This window comes from Patagioenas fasciata, chromosome 23 (assembly GCF_037038585.1).
Source record: "Patagioenas fasciata isolate bPatFas1 chromosome 23, bPatFas1.hap1, whole genome shotgun sequence".
NCBI lineage: Eukaryota > Metazoa > Chordata > Aves > Columbiformes > Columbidae > Patagioenas > Patagioenas fasciata.
Window position 1 is genome coordinate 4,465,061 of NC_092542.1, and position 10,194 is coordinate 4,475,254.

Here is a 10,194-nt window from a genome sequence, read left to right on the forward strand (position 1 = left end):
CACTGGTATCATGTGAACACCGCTCAGTGCTGTGCCCTTCAGATGAAAGGCAGAGCTCTGAGCCAGTGGCAGAGAGAAAAAGAAGGGGAAAAAAGGAGGAGTAAGAGAACATTAACTCTTTAAAGTCAAGTGCAGCCTCAGTCTGAAGGAAGAAGCTGCAGCGCTGCTGTTTGTGGTGTGGGCACCTCTTTAAACACCAGTAACGTTGTACCAGGTAATGAAATTACATGTTTTTCCAGCCCACCTGAAATCTCTGATAAACCCATTCCTGTTGTATCTCACTCTGTGGATTGTGGCATCTACCGATTTCCAATGCCACAAAAAGACATCATTCCCAACGCCCATGGGTGGTTAGCAGATCTTGACTAGTTGTTCGGGTTTAGAACATGTATTTCCGTCCTTTTCTGCTTTTTTGCCAATGTTTCTGTGAGTAGTACGTAAGCTTTTCCTGTAAAAACTCTTAGAGATTTGGGATTCACAAAAAGAGCTTTAATTAGAGCAGCAAACCTTTAAAAGGGACCCTGGATCCACACAGCTGAAATGGTGCTTTTCTCCAAACCTTCTCCTACGCAGTCACACACCCACCAAACTCTCCAGCAAATTCCACGGTTGTGCCAACAAATCAGGGAAAAAAAGAACCATTGCATAGCTTAGATTGACCAAACCAACTCAAATGAGAGAAACTTGAGTGTTTTTTTACAGCAACAAGTGTCACTGATGAGATTGCTCTTAAAGATTATCCAGAAGCCTAGTTTTATAGAGTAAATAGGGAAAAAAATAAGCCTGGTCAATTCCATAAATTCTATTATAGCAACAAGCATAAACTACAGGCTTAATACTGCAGGATTGTTTGGGCGATGGATTAGCTGCATTGTGCCTGAAGAGGATATATCTTGGTGGATAAAGCTTTAACCTTCATAGTGGTTCAGGGTATTTCTGAACAGCACGGAAAGGAAAAGGAAGAGGCAAAAGAACTCACTAAACCAACAAAATCCAAAGCCATAACATTAGTAACATCCATAATGTCTCAGGTTACATTTTTAGACTTTTTTCTCCACAGGAACTCATATTACACAAGGAATCTGGTCTTCAGGTAAAGAGGTAACACCAGACTTCAGATGTAGGGTTTTCAGACATACTGAAATTATTTGGATGGCTCCAGTTTTGTGCCTTTCCCAGGCAGCAGGTGCTCAGCACTCCATGGTTGGTGTAGCAGAATGCAACCCGCCCCCCTCTCCCCCTCCATCCTTCGATATGGAAGGAGTAGGCACATCTCCCTCTCTCTCTGCTGTTCGAGGCTGACAGCTTCTTTTGTTTGGCCCTAGAGCCCCCTGGCCAGCGCCATTAGGAGAAGGGAGCGCTGAGGCACCAGGGAGCCGCTGGGCACCCACGGCCAGTGTGGGGGATGTTTGGAAGCTTCAGGGGCACCCACGGCCAGTGTGGGGGATGTTTGGAAGCTTCAGGGGCACCCACGGCCAGTGTGGGGGATGTTTGGAAGCTTCAGGGGCACCCACGGCCAGTGTGGGGGATGTTTGGAAGCTTCAGGGGCACCCACAGCCAGTGTGGGGGTGCAGAGAAGCTTCTGGAATGCCCACAGTCAGGTCTGATCAGGCTATAAAAACAGGACCCTCGTCGAGACTCCGCCCATTGTCACGGATCTCTTGGAGTTGCGAGCTGAGCCACTGCCATCCGGAACCACCACCTCCCCCTACTCCTGTTGTATTAGTTGCTGTCCCTTCCTAATTTTCCTCAACTGATATCCGAACCTGTATTTAAGTCACTTTTGGAGTGCTGAAACCCTGCTTCTCACCAGTTTAATAGAAGTTGTTTTGGACCCTGTTGTCCCTTAAACTAACCTCGGGGTGCCTCCGTGACAGTCGGGTTCCTTGGGATATCACAAGCTGTGCGCTCTGAATCACTATTTACTTTAGAAAGTGTTTGCTCAAGTCATTTGGTTGTTTTAAGAACTCCAAGTATTTCAGACACCCACAGTGACATTTAGGTGCTTTGGGGGGGACTTTCCTGTGAATGAATCAGCAATGCAAAATCATCAAACTAATGTATATCTGATGTAATAGCTTTGACACTCAGTGTGGGCATCTCTTCCAGTAACGCTTTTTGTTTCATTCAGACTACTCCAGTCTAATTTTCTAAGTGACTCTGAAGAAAGACAATAAAAGCCTTGCTGGCTGATGACTGCATGTCCTGTAATAGCTCCATATCACATTGAGGTGTGTGTTCTTTACGACCTTATTTATCTACAAACCCAAGAAAGTGCCGCAATTTGGCCCATGGATGTTTCAGGCTGGGTAGTTCTCCATCCTTTTGCAAAGGACACATGCGTGGTTTGAGGTTCTGAGATGGCACAAAGAAGGAAACCTCACAACACCACGTGTGCGGTCACTTTGCACAGTGGAACTGCACTTCAAACCCTGCACCTCCACTGCTGTGGAGACTTTTGTGGGTGTTTTGTGCCTGCAAAGCACAGTGTCAAATTTGCTTCAAAATACTAGGTAAGATTTGAATACTGTAGCATGTATTAGGCAATCTGTTAAAACAGAATTAATCATTGGATTTTATTTCTGTTGTCTGTTATATATTTTACCATAAACATAACTCCTGAATGACTCAAGTATTTCATTAGTAAAATTAAGTATTTTTATCATTATTTCTGAAACTGCATAGGGGGTAGAGAGATAACATCAAGAATGATACCTGGTCATATTCCACGGACAATCAGCCTGAAATGTAATGCCAGGGCCCTCTATAGAAATTATTGATAACAAGCTCCCCATGAGGGTGTTCCGTTACCTCCCGCTCGCCCTTGCGGACCCAGGAAATCTGGTTTGTGGACAATAGTCTGCTTTGGTTGGTATAGAAATGCCTTCAACTATGTTGTCCACTTCCTTCTGATCCTGGGGTTAAATTAATTCAGAAGACTGCCTGCCAGGATCGAGCTCTGAGCTTGTGTCAACATGTCTTTAGAAATGCATTAACAAGTTGCTCCACATGTATAATTAATAGAGACGAAGGAACCCTAGACTCTCAGAAAGTCTGTACTCCATCCCACCACATCTCTTTTGCTCCTTGATACTTCCTTCCCTTTTTGATGTTATTTCTAGAACATTGATATAGTTCACCATATATTACTATGGGAAAAGCCTTATAAAAGCAAAAATATTGTAATAGAACTATTTTGCCTCTTTGTGCATCTTTTGTACAGTGAGCTCAAAGTGTTTGAACAGAGCTTGATTAAAAATTAAGCGTCTGTACAGCTGCGTCAGGCAGGTAAGCAGGATCATATCCATTTTACAGATGGTTAAACACACAATAGAAAGGTTAACTGCCTTGTCCACGGCCGCTCGCTAAGTTGGCTGCACTGTTGGGAGTGAGAACTCAGACCTGCATGAATAATCGATTTCTTTATTTGGTAGCTAATGCCCAAACCACAGAAATGGTGTTTTCAGTTTCACTGAAAAGAATTTTCTTCTAAAGGCTCTTTCAACCAAATCAGATACAACTAAAAATTTAATTTTTGTCGACCAAAAAAATTTAGTTTTATCTCAAATGAAACCAAATTGAACTCTTTTGCTGAACTCTGTATAGGTCAAAGTCAAAGAGAAATGTGACATTTTGAAACCACAAGTTGTTTCCTGAGGTGAGTCAGTCAGAAATCATTTGTTTCCCCACTGAGTTTTGACAGGTGAGCTGGTACCAACCTTGAACTGCTTCGAATGAGCCTAAAATCAGGAGTGACAAGTTCTTTTTCTTCAAAGCGACACTATTAATGAAATATACTTTACACAGTTAATATTCCATCCCATACTGAATACAGAAGTTCTCTCTCTGGCCCATGGGACGCATCCGTATCCCTGTGCTGAGGCTGGGACGGGGTCTGCAGAAGGGGCAGAAGGCAGAGAAAACGAGCGCAGTGGAAAGTGGGATCGGAGTGATTAAGTCTGCCCAGCTGGCAGGCACAACAGCTGTTACTGGTACAGTCCCGAGAGCATTTCATTTATTTTCAAACCCCGTCTCTAAAGCTTTAATATCCCACCCATTTAAAATCGCCTCATCTGAAGGCGGCAGCAGGGGAGATCATCTAGTAAAGAAAACGGAAAAAAAGACAAGTCTGACGTCACGAGACAAAACTTCTTATGCTTTTCCATTTAAGAGTGGACATCCCTAATTTTCTAGTGCTGTAATGCAAGACAGATCAAAATTCTGGCGACTTGACAAGGCTCATTTTTGCAAACAGTAGGCAGGGGGAGAGCAGTTTTATAACCCCAAACTTATTTCCACTAATGAAGTGAGTGCCCTCACTGACACTTTCCCATTCTGAGCTGTGCTGTTAAACAGAAAAATGGACAGTTGCCCTCAAAGTTTAAGAATAAAGTCTCAGGAAGCTGTGGTGATATAGATATGAATCAGGCAAGGAGAGAGGTTGATGAAGAACAGCAAAAGAAGGCTGGGAGAGTAGAATAAGCACTGGATTTCCCCCGCTGCCTGTAGATTTGGGGCAGGGTCTCCCCCTTGCTGCACAAGGGGCATGTGCTGGAGGTTTGTGGGAACAGCGTATCTTGCTGACAGTGAAATCTCAATTCCTGCATCTAAGAAAAGAACAGATGGACTCCAGGATGGGCAAAGAGGCAACAAACTGAATGGCAAGCTTCCCTTAAATAAATACACAGACCATATGTCCTTGGAAGAATCCAAAGGCATTTTGCGTGATAAAAGCCCATAGAGTACGGGGTCAGGGGGAGTCTGCAGTAGCAGAGTGATTTACATCAGGTTCTAAAAGATTCAAAGCGGTAAAATAAGTGGTAAGTTTGAAATTTCTTATTTTCTGAGCAAACCCAGCTTTGGAACTGATTCCCTGTGTGAACATGGGTTTTGCAGAGAAACTATGGCAAGCCTTGGTTTCTGTGCACGAAATACAGTGATAGGGGTATGTAGAGTCCCGCATGCAGTGCTGTGGCGAAGTGGGCAACCTCGCATGTGCACTGCATCTGAACTGCACCCAGTGATGCTGCATCCCAGATGCACCCAGCGATGCTGCATTCAAACTTCACCCAGTGATGCTGCATCCCAACTGCACCCAGCGATGCTGCATCCCAACTGCACCCAGCGATGCTGCATCCCAACTGCACCCAGCGATGCTGCATTCAAACTTCACCCAGTGATGCTGCATCCCAACTGCACCCGGTGATGCTGCAGGGAGGAAAACAAGGTAGCAGTAATGACCACATCTTAAAACCATTTCCACATCAAAGATCTTCTAAAACCACAATAAAGCCAAACAATCAGTCTAAGGCTCCTATCATTTGTTATAATATTTGGAGAAGCACTAAATTAAACCAGGATGGCAGAGATTCTTCTCCAACAGCTTAGTCCAGACAAAGAAATTACCACTGATTTTTATTTTAATCAGATCAATCCTATGTGCTAGAAAATCCCTCCCTTCTTACACCACATTCCCATTCTTAACACAACCCTGAAGTGAATGTAGATTTTAGAAATGCCCCCTCACCAGGCTGGCTCACACAATCCCTCCTCCAGCCCCTGCTGAGGACACACGTATCTCTGTACTACGTGCTCTGACAAGCCTTAGTTTTCCTCAGTGCACAGATTATTATTATATTTGACTGTGGTGCTCTCTGCAACCTTTCTTAGGATCCTACCAGGCATGGGCACTGGGGTAGGTTACAATCTCGCTTGATTCTGGTGGGAGGAGATGACTCACTGTTTGTTCTGTAGGACTACAAGGAGACACCTTGAAGCGAAAAATCGCTTTGAAGTGCCAGCTTGCCTCACAGAGCAGATGGCTGGGCTAGGCCGAGGTTAAAGACACTCATTATAAACCCATCAAACTGGGACACAGATATACAGTGATTATCAGATTGAGGAAATGGGTTTGGAATGATGACTTCTGAGTTGCTGCCCGAGCTACACGAGACTGCAGACAAGGTTTGGTAAGTAGGGTCAGACCTTCCTTTCACAGACTGGAGAGCAATACACTAAACCCAGAAAGGATCTGGACAAGCTACATGGCCTCTCTTTGCATAGAATGTCTGCAATCTCCAAATAATACCACCTATAATTGGAAATAAAATCAACAGTCACCCTGCAATGCAGAAACCACAAACTCAGGTTCCTAATGTACATACAAACCACCACTGCAAAGGCCCACACAGCATTAATTTCTTTCATTCTGTATGAAAACATAGAGAAGAAGCACACACACACACACGACTGCAGTTTCCATTGCCCAGGCAGTATCTTCACTAGGTAAATCTCAGTAGTAAAGTTAGAGCCCTACCGATCTTCATGAGATAAGGACTGGATGCCAAATAATGTAGCAGTGAAATCAGAATCAAGGGCAACATACAATGATTTTTGTCAAAACATATGGGTTAAACTGAAAGCAATTACTTCCTATGATACACTCACAGTCTCACAAAACACACACTGCTCAGTGCTGGGTAATCTGCATCCTACGTGCCAATAGTGAAGAAATCAGCCTGCATTACATACCTTCCTCTGGAAATAAACTCAGCCTAATGACTTCTGTTCCGTCAAGGAATAATATAAATTAGAGTCTGTTAAATCTGTAGTCACTGTCCTGCCATATACTATAATGTTCAGGAGTTTATGGTTAGAACACTTTCTGCTTGCATTTAAAATCCTGCATTAGAGGGTTTATTTTAATTTGGCTGTTTAAAAAAAGCCATTTCAGACTGAATAATCTCTAAAGCAGCTTTTTCTTCCTCTTTTTTTTTTTTTAAAAAAAAGAAGATTTGTTTGAAGCTGTGGACAATATCTCTAACTTGGCACTCACAACGTTGTAACACTCTTGGAAACATAGTTTCACAAAATCCCAGAATCCCAGAATGTCAGGGGTTGGAAGGGACCTGGAAAGCTCATCCAGTGCAATCCCCCCATGGAGCAGGAACACCCAGCTGAGGTTCCACAGGAAGGGGTCCAGGCGGGTTTGAATGTCTGCAGAGAAGGAGACTCCACAACCTCCCTGGGCAGCCTGGGCCAGGCTCTGCCACCCTCACCATGAAGAAGTTTCTTCTCAAATTTAAGTGGAACCTTTTGTGTTCCAGTTTGAACCCATTGCCCCTTGTCCTATCACTGGTTGTCACCGAGAAGAGCCTGGCTCCATCCTCCTGACACTCACCCTTTAGATATCTGTAAACATTAATAAGGTCACCCCTCAGTCTCCTCTTCTCCAGCTCCAGAGCCCCAGCTCCCTCAGCCTTTCCTCACACGGGAGATGCTCCACTCCCTTCAGCATCTGAAGCATCAGGCAACTGAATTATTCTGAACAAAGCAAGGGCCTGCACAGTGAATCAGCATCGAAAGGCAGAAGTTTCAGGTTATTAGTTAGGACACTGCAGCTCTAAACTCATAACTAGCACTAATTTACTGCAAGTATTTCACACTTCCCTGCCAGCATACAGGTTTTAACATCAGCGAGTGGAAATTTAGGTAAGTGCTCAACAAAGTAACTCAAAAATAATGGCCATCTATGAAAATACTGGTCCTTCATCCAACTATGCCTGTTTCATTTTTAATGGTATGTCTCATCTCTCTGGTTAGTCTTTCATTTTTAAAACCATCAGACACCGCAATCATACGGAATCTTTTGGAGTTCAGACAAGTGTTTTCCCATCTTCGAGTATACAGTTCATTATTGTTAATAAGGGCATCTCTATGCATCTGCCCAACTGATCAAGATGACCTTAAGGGATTTATTCTGGTCATTTCCTGTGACCCGAATTCACATTTGAAGCCAGATCTTCAAAGGATAAAGAGCAATACGTTAACCCACTGCAGATTGCAAACCTAATCTACTCGAGAGAGCGACAGTTCATCAATTGGAGAAAAACTGGTGGGCAAAAATAGACTAGAATTGTTTGTCAAATATATTCACAGTCATTTCATTTCCTGTTAAACACCATGAAGACCAAACATTATTTCCACTGCAAAGTCTGTCAACACTCACCCTAATTAAGGGCACCCCCCCGCCAAAACCAGCAAGCTGTCCCTTGGAACACCAGTTAGCTGGGCTGGGTCACATTTAGATCCTAAGCCAAGGTCACAAAGCCGCCTTTCCTGCTCAATTCCCAATGCTTTTTTGCTCATCCTTCCAGCCAAGGGGAGTTCTACTAACAGAAACTGGGGAAAAAAGCAGCTTCGAGATCGAAACAACGCTGCTTTGAAGCAAACTTGACTCTCCCGAACAACTCTGGCCCAAGCTGTTTCTCTCCTTATTTGCTGCTCACCTCCCTGCAAACTTGTCACTTCCCACAAAACCAACAGTAGGAGCCCACTCCAAAGTGTTTACTCATGTTTTTTGACAACTCCCCAAAAAAGCACATTATGTGCCGCTAAGCCAACGTTACACAATTTCACACAGCTCCACGGAGCGCTGGGTGGGGTGTGAGAGCTGATGGGAACTGGAGTCACACCATAATTCAGCCACTCTGCTTTGCAACAGAAAGTCTCCTGTTGCTCTCTGTCAGCTTAAAATCCAATTGTTTTTTTCCTGCTAACTACTTATGATGATAGATGGATGGTCAGCCTAAATAAAACTGCGTTTTTCATAACATTAACAGATAGGACATGAAATAAATGTTTCTGGTGGGTTATGCCTATTACAGGCTGCTTGGCACTCAGAGGCCAGGGCAGATCTTACTCTCCAAGAAATTTAATTTCCTAATGTATATTTCTGGGCTTTTTCTTGGAAAGAAAATGCAAAGATTCAGCATTTCAACATCACAACGAATCACTCACAATGACTTACCTCCACAGTTGCCACAAGAGGTCGGTAGAACAGGTTACATCACAAATTAGAACATTGTTCTCTGAGAGGAATGGTTGGATTGGGAAGCTATAAAAACCCTGCTCCTTTATTTTGGGGGGGATATAAGCTGAACTTTGAAATGTGACAGCTAGTAGCCTTGGCAACTGAAGTAATTTACTCACGTAGAAGGTAGGTAGCACATGCTGAATCAATAAAAGGTCCTGCATAGAGTTGCTCCCGTGGGTTTGAAAAGTCAGCGCAGAGGAATCTCCGCTGGGAGGAAGGGCTGGCGCGGGCTCAGCATCCCCACCAGGCTGCAGCTGTTCCGCTCGGGCTGTCTACGGGGTGACAGTTACAGCAAGCTCTAGTATTGTTACGCACACCTTCTCCCTACTGCACAAGCGTGTGCACCCTACCCGCATCCATAGGTTATTGCACGCAGTTCTTCCCACAGATGCAAGACCGGAACATTTTTCGTCACTTCTAAGCATGTCAGGCTACGTTTTAGCTGTCAGTGCACAGTGGGTCACTCTCTACTGTATATATATATATATACATATGAGGTAGGTTGCAGTATGCTCCTCTTTACGAGCTTCCAGAACCATCCCTTCAAGGTGCTTTCCCAATGCATTTTTTATGCTGCTCTAAAAACCAATCCATTAATATTCACATCTGAGTAAGAATCGCAGTGAGACTGCAGCTGCCTCAAAAAGGCGCTGGCTGATCGTGGATGAAATGCTAGGTCTGGACAGTCACTTCAGGTGATCTTTAATATTCTGTGGATTAAACATTGTTTTAACCCCTTTAATGCTTTTAAAAAGCCTCCAGCTCAATTACATCACGCAGATTTGCTTTCTTGCACATTATTTTGGATCCTCACACATACCAAGACCCAGCATTTCATCAGGGAGACGTATCCGCAGGCAACGTGACAGCTGCTTCCTGGCTCTCGGAGCCTGCAACATTCTATTTGGGTCACGCACAGAATCTTTCCTTCCCCTTGAAGCAGGTAGAATGTCTGCTCGCTTCTGGCAGGGAGAGATAGCACCGCTACAGTAAAGCCATTTTAGAAGGAAAATTGTAAATGGGGACAAACTTGTGAGCGCACATTTGTGGTCACCTACAGGCAGTGCTGCTTGAGCTGGTGAGGGATCGCACAGGCAGCTAAATTCAGCTTTTCTATTTGGCACCGTCATAAATTCATTGATTTTAACAGGGGTCACCAGAGCCTGGGGAGGGGGTGCCCACCCACTGGATCCTTGCACGGGATGATCTCCCACATCCCGAGATGGGATTACCGCCCTGTTACTGCCTTTGTGAAGGTAAAACTGCAATAATAATGCAGCCTTCAGGCCACTTCCTACTCATGGTGAAATTGGCTTTCA